The sequence below is a fragment of the Aegilops tauschii genome, chromosome 7 (genome assembly GCF_002575655.3).
Source record: "Aegilops tauschii subsp. strangulata cultivar AL8/78 chromosome 7, Aet v6.0, whole genome shotgun sequence".
Classification (NCBI taxonomy): domain Eukaryota; kingdom Viridiplantae; phylum Streptophyta; class Magnoliopsida; order Poales; family Poaceae; genus Aegilops; species Aegilops tauschii.
Genome location: NC_053041.3, coordinates 366,674,569 through 366,684,031, shown reverse-complemented (window position 1 = coordinate 366,684,031; position 9,463 = coordinate 366,674,569). Strand labels below are relative to the sequence as shown.

General features: G+C 49.6%; 1 long non-coding RNA gene across 1 annotated transcript; it reads left to right on the top strand.

Moving 5' to 3' along the window:
• Positions 1-285: 285 nt before the first annotated feature.
• LOC141026582 (uncharacterized) lies at positions 286-7,564 on the top strand. The gene is made up of 2 exons (XR_012188909.1): positions 286-1,053; positions 5,965-7,564. It is a non-coding gene; the product is annotated as an uncharacterized lncRNA (long non-coding RNA).
• Positions 7,565-9,463: the final 1,899 nt, after the last annotated feature.

The following is a 9,463-nucleotide window of genomic DNA, read 5'->3' as shown; positions in this document are numbered from 1 at the left end:
TTTTGAATTTAATTCTTGCAATCATGCCCACTTCTATTTTCTCGTAACAAGCTCATTTTTGTGAGTCTGACAAGAATACCCTCTTGCCCAAGCATCGCTCCTCACCTATCCTCTTTCCTTTCTTTGTTCTGCTTTAATAGAGAAGGAGGTCCTTCTCTTTGCTTCCAGGCCACTGCAGCCAGTCGTCGCGGCCCAAGGCCCAGCTGTTGGCCTAGGCCCATCCGACCGCATCTATAACCCTAGCCCGACCCCTGCTCGATCTCCTCGTCTCTCTCCCTCACCATCTCCCTCGCGCCACCACCCACACGAACCGCACGCGCTCGCGCCCGATCCCCTCACCCCCGCGTCGGCCATCGACTCCAGCTGCTCCCTTCTCCTCTCGCTGGGCTGCTGCGCCGCCAGCACCCAACCTACGCTCCAGCGATGACCGCGACGCCCTGCCCGTCTTGCTCCGGCCATGTCCACGTTGCCCCAAGCCTCGCCTGCATCCCGTCGCTCCTCGCGCCTCATTCCGGCTTCGTCCGCGATGTTCGACGACCCCATCGCCTGCACCTCCTTCCTCCTCTGCCACCATGACGCACCCGCTTCACCGGGCTCCTCCCCAGCACGCGCCCTTGGCTCCCTGCAGCGCCGTCCCTGTTGTCGCTGCTCTGCTGCAGTCCAACCGCCATCGTCCTTCTTCAACCATCCGGACCACCTCGTCCCCATGGTCACGCCTCTGCACCACCGGCCTTCAACCTCGACGCCCGCCCGGGCCGTCTTCTTCTGCTGCCTCGAGCAGCCCCTTCACGGCCAACATCCACGAGAGCTCCACCCCCCTTGCTGGCCCGTTGGCCTTGTTGCCCCTCTTGTCGCTGCCTAGACCCGGCAACCAGGGACGCCAAGAACGCCTTCAAGGATTCGCCAAGTGCCCACACCGGCAAGACTACACGGACGTTCATTCCACTACAGCATAGATTGTACAAGTCGCTTCGGGCAACGAATCAAACTCTTGACCTGTCTCTGGCTTAACCAACACAATTAAATTTCCTTGTGAGGGAGTACGGACGTCAGGTATCTTTCCATCACATGCCCTGCATAAAACAATTTTGATCAGCTATTTGCATTAAAAAAACATTATGTGTTTTGACTTTTGAGAACCATAAAGCTATTGGCTTTTATCAATTGTGACAGATATCTGTCAAAAAAAACAGGTACCGAAGTTCGACTGGCAATTTCTACATAGTTCCTTGTTGCACTGTTTATTATCATGCTTGACTAGTAGCAGATCACGTGTGGCTGAAATAAACAGACAATACAGATAAAATCAAAACCCCAATTATACAGCTACTGAGGTATAGTTTGGTGTCCCCAAATTGGACAAGAATCGATCGAAGACATGACTAATTACAGGGCTTGGGCACATCAAAATCGAGTTGTCCCTCCTATCCAGATTATATCCCACTGAACATCCTAGAGATGGAGAGAAATTACCTTGATGGCCACGAAGCGGAAGTTTGTGGCCATCAGACGAGGGCGAACGGTGGCTGACGGTGGTGTCCTTGGGGTGAACATTTGGGACGGTGGAGAAATCTGGATTGTCCTCAGGAAATTCGGCTTCTGAATCATGTCATCCCAGATCTGGATATTCGGAGGACAGGGCAGCCCGTCGTCTTCATCCTCGGCCATCCCAGATCTGGTACACACCCCGCACTTCTGCAGCGCACGGAGGTGCAGAAAAGCTGTCCATGGCGTCCAACGCATGAGAGATTGAAGGCCATATCGAGAACAGGATGAACTGAAAAGATTTTGAGATGGAAACAAACATGAACAGGACATATGTGAGTGACCCCGGTCCAAAATCCATTGCCGCCGTCGGCGTTCAGATCGGGTCGGCAGGTTGCCTCAGGGTCGGGATGTTTCATAGTGATGAGGGGCTTCTGCCTGAGGCGATTTCAAAATTTGAAATCTGGGATGACTCGGGGTGGATGTGGTAGCTGGGTCGTGCTGTAGATGACTGCCTTGTTGGGGATCGTAGCAGAATTTAAATTTTTTTCTACGCATCACCAAGATCCATCTATGGAGTATACTAGCAACGAGGGGAAAGGAGTGCATCTACATACCCTTGTAGATCGCGAGCGGAAGCGTTCCAATGAACGGGGTTGATGGAGTCGTACTCGCCGTGATCCAAATCACCGATGGCCGAGTACCGAACGGACGGCACCTCCGCGTTCAACACACGTACGGAGCAGCGACATCTCCTCCTTCTTGATCCAGCAAGGGGGAAGGAGAGGTTGATGGAGATCCAGCAGCACGACGGCGTGGTGGTGGAAGTAGCGGGGTCTCGGCAGGGCTTCGCCAAGCTTCTGCGAGAGGGAGAGGTGTTGCAGGGGGAGAGGGAGGCGCCAGGGGCTGTCATGTTGCTGCCCTCCCTCCCCCCCACTATATATAGGCCCCCTGGGAGGGGGGGGGGCAAGGAGAAAGGGGGGGTGGCTTCCCCCCCAAGCCAAGTGGGGCGCCCCCCCACCCTAGGGTTTCCAACCCTAGGCGCAGGGGGAAGGCCCATGGGGGGCGCCCCAGCCCACTAAGGGCTGGTTCCCTTCCCACTTCAGCCCATGGGCCCTCCGGGATAGGTGGCCCCACCCGGTGGACCCCCGGGACCCTTCCGGTGGTCCCGGTACAATATCGATAACCCCCGAAACTTTCCCGGTGGCCAAAACTGGACTTCCTATATATAATTCTTCACCTCCGGACCATTTCGGAACTCCTCGTGACGTCCGGGATCTCATCCGGGACTCCGAACAACTTTCCGGTTTCCGCATACTAATATCTCTACAACCCTAGCGTTACCGAACCTTAAGTGTGTAGACCCTACGGGTTCGGGAGACATGCAGACATGACCGAGACGCCTCTCCGGTCAATAACCAACAGCGGGATCAGGATACCCATGTTGGCTCCCACATGTTCCACGATGATCTCATCGGATGAACCACGATGTCGAGGATTCAATCAATCCCGTATACAATTCCCTTTGTCAATCGGTACGTTACTTGCCCGAGATTCGATCGTCGGTATCCCAATACCTTGTTCAATCTCGTTACCGGCAAGTCACTTTACTCGTACCGTAATGCATGATCCCGTGGCTAACTCCTTAGTCACATTGAGCTTATTATGATGATGCATTACCGAGTGGGCCCAGAGATACCTCTCCGTCATACGGAGTGACAAATCCCAGTCTTGATCCGTGTCAACCCAACAGACACTTTCAGAGATACCCGTAGTGTACCTTTATAGTCATCCAGTTACGTTGTGACGTTGGGTACACCCAAAGCACTCCTACGGCATCCGGGAGTTACACAATCTCATGGTCTAAGGAAAAGATACTTGACATTGGAAAAGCTCTAGCAAACGAACTACACGATCTTTTATGCTATGCTTAGGGTTGGGTCTTGTCCATCACATCATTCTCCTAATGATGTGATCCCGTTATCAACGACATCCAATGTCCATGGTCAGGAAACTGTAACCATCTATTGATCAACGAGCTAGTCAACTAGAGGCTTACTAGGGACATGGTGTTGTCTATGTATCCACACATGTATCTGAGTTTCCTATCAATACAATTCTAGCATGGACAATGAACGATTATCATGAACAAGGAAATATAATAATAACCAATTTATTATTGCCTCTAGGGCATATTTCCAACATGCCTCACGTGGGCGAGTACGACGTATGTACGGGGGGAGCAGGCATGGCGCAGATATGATTTGACTGTATTCAAACCGTATACTAATGAGAAAAGGGAAAGAGGGCTAAATGGGTGGGACCATGTGGGCCTGCTGGCGCTGATCCAGATGATGTAGCGACGGCGATGATACGAGTTGCGCGTGCAACCGGTTAGTAATAGACATATTCGTAATTTCTCTCCAGGTGCAACCCTTCGGCCCCACATGTCATTCTCTCTTCTCCATCCTTTTTCTTCCACCTCCCTTGCTCGCTCTCTCTCACGGTAAAATCTACAGGGGCACCCGCACATGGCCACGGTGGCGATCCGGCCATGCCCGAGCCCCTATTTAACCCCTCTCCGCGTCCGCACCAACCCCTAGGGTTTCCCTCTCGCCGCCGCCACCCTTTTCCCTTCCCTGTTTCTCCTTCTTCCTCAAGAGTCAGAGACCAAGAGAGCGCCGGAGCATCGCGCTTCGTCGCCCGCGTGCTCTCCTTCGTCCCCGCGACCCCGGCCATCTTCCTCGACGTCGGCTACTTCCTCTACGTCATGGATCGGACACCATCTCGCGAAGGGATGCCAAGGCCGCGATGCCCGCATCCTCTTCTTCCCCCGCTTCAACTTCGTGCACTTGAACCCTTCCGCGATCAGTGCCTCCTCACGCCTCCGTCGTCGCGTACCCGGCCTCCACATCGTGACCCTCGAGCCCATGGCGAGCAGCCGCTCCTCCCCAGCTCTTCCCCGACTTGATTTCCATCATTAGCCGTCGTTTTGATCTTGACTGAGGCATGTTCGCCATGGCCGTTTTTGAACCAAGTCGATGCTCTGTTTCCGCGCAACCGCACACCCTGCTGCCGCCCCTTGCTACACTTGTGCACCTTGCCGGTCGCTGTTTCTGCCCGCACACCAGGCGGTCACCGCGCCTTGCCGCACACCCACACACGGCGCCATCCGTTCAGCATGCCCCCATGGACGGGCTAAGCCCAGCCTCGTCCGTGGCCTCCTCGCCACACGCCCAGCCACCCCAGCTACGCATCCACACATGCCTCCTTCCGCAGCTCTCCACACGCGCACTCCCGCGCTCGATCGTGAGCCCGTGGCCCTGCTTCGTCTTGCAGCCGCCATGACCGAGGCAACCTCGAGCTCGTCCTCGAGTCTTCCCGCGCACCTAGCCTTTGCACGCGCACGTTCCGGCAACCCGCACCCTCGCAAGTATCCCGCACCTCCGCCGGTGCTCCTCTGCTCTGACGGTCGCCATCTTGCTCGCCGGCGTCGTCACCCAATCCCTCTGTGAACGACGGAGAAGAAGGCCTGGCCTTTGGTTCCGTTCAAGTTCGGCCACGCCCTTTTTGGCAGAAACATTCATCAGCAGCGCACCGGTCAGGGCACTAATCTGTAAGCGGGAGGTCCTGGGTTCGAGTCCCAGGCGCCCCAATTTTTGCACTGTTTTTCTCTCTGCACACACACTGTCACTCGGGCCAAATCCTCGTGGGCCGCTGCAGGATCCTGCAATTCGGCCCGTTTGTGTTTTTTTACCAGTCTTGCGTTTTGCTATTTGTCTACTGCATTACATATTTACAGAATTGCCATTGTTTTAAATTGTTTATAGCTAAATATCCATGCATCCAAATAAAATGTGTCATATATGCATCTTGATCAGTTTTTCATGTACTTTCATTATATGCAACTTTCATCCATGTCTAAAATGGTCAAACTTGCTGTTTGCATTAATTTATGTAAATGACATGTTAAAAAGGTTTATTTCATAACTAAATAATCGTAGCTCCATTTTTAATAAACCTTATATGTAAATGGGGTGGAAAAATGCATAGTTTAACTTGGTGAACTTTATTTCCCTGTTTAACAACATTAAAATATTGTTTAGGCAGAAAAGTACCATATCCAAAATATGAACATGGGGATTTTTCGGATTTGTTGTTTGTTGTTTCCGGCCCCATTTAAATTGCTTAGATAGTATAGTTTTGTTATGCTTCATCTCTTGCCATGTTTAACTACATTTAATATTGTTGGGTACATAAACGAGAGCAAACTAAATAACTTGAATGTGGTGTTTCGTCAATATGCAACTCGTTGCATATTGAGCTCCACTTAATTTATAGTATTGTTCGTTGCACTTTGCCGTGCCATGACTCATTAAACCGAACATGCATCATACTTGAGGGTGCATCATGCCATGTTTATGTGATGGTTGTTTACCATGTTGTTTGCTTCTTTCCGGTGTTGCTTCTCCTTGGTAGTTCCGGTAACGTTGCGATTGTGAAGATTCGTTCGACTACGTGGGTTCGTCTTCTTCATGGACTCGATCTTCTTCCTAGCGGGATTTCAGGCAAGATGACCGTCACCTTGGATCTCACTACTATCTTTGCTATGCTAGTTGTCTCGATGCTATCGCTACGTCGCGCTACCTACCACTTGTTTATCAAGCCTCCCAAATTTGCCATGATAGCCTCTAACCTTTTCACCCTTCCTAGCAAACCGTTGTTTGGTTATGTTACCGCTTTGCTCAGCCCCTCTTATAGCGTTGCTAGTTGCAGGTGCAGTTGCAGGTTGTTCCATGTTGGGACATGGATTTCATGGATATCTTGGGATATCACAATACATCTTATTTAATTAATGCATCTATATACTTGGTAAAGGGTGGAAGGCTCGGCCTTATGCCTGGTGTTTTGTTCCACTCTTACCGCCCTAGTTTCCGTCATACTGGTGTTATGTTCCTTGATTTTGCGTCCCTAACACGGTGAGGGGTATGGGGCCCTCTTGACAGTTCGCTTTGAATAAAACTCTTCCAGCAAGGCCCAACATTGGTTTTAACATTTGCCATAATAATACTTGAACTAAATAATAAATTGGCATAGGGCGTCATGAACCCGAGGATTCTTTTCTACGTAAAGGGAGGGGCCAACGCTGATGGTGTTGGTCCAAACGGGCAGACTGCGGGGCCGCCTCGGGGAAACTCGAGGTATTTGGTATATACCTGTAGGCTGACCCATCCGGACGTGGCCTGAGACGAGATACGTGTGGCTACTAGCAGGGTGTCGACACGCCGGGAGGCTTTGCTGGATTAGTTTTACCATTGTCGAAATGTCTTGTGCACCGGGATTCCGAGTCTGATCGGAGGGTCCCGTGATGGAGGATTGTATCCGCGGATTGTGAGCTTGTCATGGGCTAAGTTGGGACACCCTTGCAGGGTTTAAACTTTCGAAAACCGTGCCCGCGGTTATGTGGCAGATGGGAATTTGTTAATATCCGGTTGTAGTGAACTTGAAGTAAACTCAACTAAAATACACCAACCGTGTCCGTAACCGTGACTGTCTCTTTTCGGCGAAGTTCGAGATGAGAACACGGTTGGGTTATGTTTGAACGTAAGTAGTTCAGGATCACTTATTGATCATTACTAGTTTGCGACCGTTGCGTAGTTTCTCATCTTATTCTGGTATTCGTAAGTTAGCCACCATACAATGCTAGTCGCTTGCTGCAACCTCACCACTTACCCTTTCCTACCCATTAAGCTTTGCTAGTCTTGATACCCATGGTAATGGGATTGCTGAGTCCTCGTGGCTCACAGATTACTACACCACCAGTTGCAGGTACAGGTAATGCGATGATCATGATGTGAGAGCGCTGTTTGCTTGTTTTGGAGTTCTTCTTCTTCATCGATCTTGGGTTAGGTTCCTGGTCGGCAGCCTGGGCTAGCAGTGTGGATGTCGTTTGAGTTTCTGTTTGTGATTCATCCGTAGTCGGATGTTGTTCTCATGTATGATATTTGATGTATTCTTGTGGCATTTGTATGCCTTGTATGTATCCCGAACTATTATGCAATGGTACGATGTAATGATATCCACCTTGCAAAAGCGTGTCAATATGCGGTTCTATCTTTGGTGGGACCTTTGAGTTCCTTTAGGATAGAGTCGCATATTGGACGTGACAATGTTGGACCGTTTTTTTTGCTCAAACCCAAACAGGTAAGACCGGACAAAATGGGGTGATGCATTGGAGTTGACCTAACTAACCTAGTGATCCTGGAAACGTTGTCCCTCCATGATGGTGTTTTATTTGCAAGATACAAGTTTCCACGCAAGTGACTATGGAAACTAGCTCCCGAAGCTGGTCAATCTCTCACATTTTTTTAAAATGAGGCAAAAGATTTACCATTTCATTGATTAAGGAGAAGAAAACCCACACGGGGAACTCGCCGACGACCTTAGATGGAGTTGAAGAGCTCATGTCTCAGTTTATTTCCTTTAGCGCTAGACATGTACACCAATCAGCTAACTCCCTTGTGATAAGCCTGCTTCACATTGCATGTCACAAAGAGTTGGTTCGATGCTGACTATTAAGCTCTCAAATATTCCCCACACACAAAAAGAGAACATTAGTGACCATATTTCTGGTATTTTGACGTCCATGACCAAAGTGAATATAGGCCTCAAGTTCAATGATTGTTGATGTATTTTACTTTTTACAAAATCTAATTTTGCACATGAGTTTGCACACAAGATGTGGTCTTGAAAATTTTGCAGTCTTGGAAATTTAGCAAGGGAGCTACAACATGGTTTAAAGTCTCCAAATATCTGCTAGACTTCTCATACACGCTTGTGGTTGGGCATCACCTTGTACATCAATAAAAAGAGAATTGGAATCATGAACAAACTTGATACGTGTGTTCATCGGGGCTGGGCATGAAATAGATGTCCTAAGGGCGTTTTTGGTTGCCTGGTGAAAATTAGGTGAGCTTGCATTGAAGTTGGTAGAAGTAGGTAGAAGGGAATCTTTTACTTTTTCAGCTATTTGGTAGTAAACACGGCTCCACGTTATGGCCAACACGATGTTCAAAGCACCTCAAAACCTGGCTCAAGAGGAACGTCCAAATTGGTTTTATGGCTCTCTCGCACCATATACACCACGTCGCCACAACCAAACGGAGCGCATGCAACTCTACCAACCCCCGCCTACTTTCATACGAGCTGTTACTTTTTCCCACCACTTGGTTGTTGCATTGACTTGAGCAGGCTAAGCGGGGACAGCCCGAGTTGATACGCAGACCTCATGCAAGTGACAGATGACAACCAAATACGCTCTAAATTGCTCTTCCCCCCATCAACTCAATATTATATGTACTTGGGAGTATAACCGAGTTCCCAGACATAGCTAGAGATTAAATGAGGTGTTGCGAGCCTATAATCTAGGATCCGACCAATGTGCAAATAAGCAGAAAAGTTTGATTTATTTTAGCCCAAACTCTGGGGAGTCGACGAAAAGGCTTTCTAGTGCAGCAAGAGAAGTTCTCCTTAAAGAAGTGATTCAAGCCTTTCTGGCTCAATGAGTTGTTTCAGGCTCACAAAAGGTTTTTGCCACAAAGTCACGACTGCTATGTCCAAGTATTGGTGGGCGGGATCACTAGATAAGAGAGGACTGCACTGACAATCTTGGGAAGGCATGTCGATCTCTAAATTTAGAGGGGCATGGGCTTTAGAGATTTGCAGTTATTTAATGACCATATGTTAGCTAAGCAGGCATGGAGACTGCTAGATAAGCCAGAAAGTTTATGTGCAAGGGTGCTAAGGGGGAGATACTTCCCTGATGGCAATTTTCTCCAAGCTCTTTGTCTTGTGAGTGCTTTTGCTACGTGGAAGGAGATTTGTTAAAGGAGGAAAGTGTTGGGGGCAAGGCTTATTCAACGAGTTGGTGGTGGACGTACCACTGAGGTGTGCCATGATAAGTGGATAGCTGGATCCA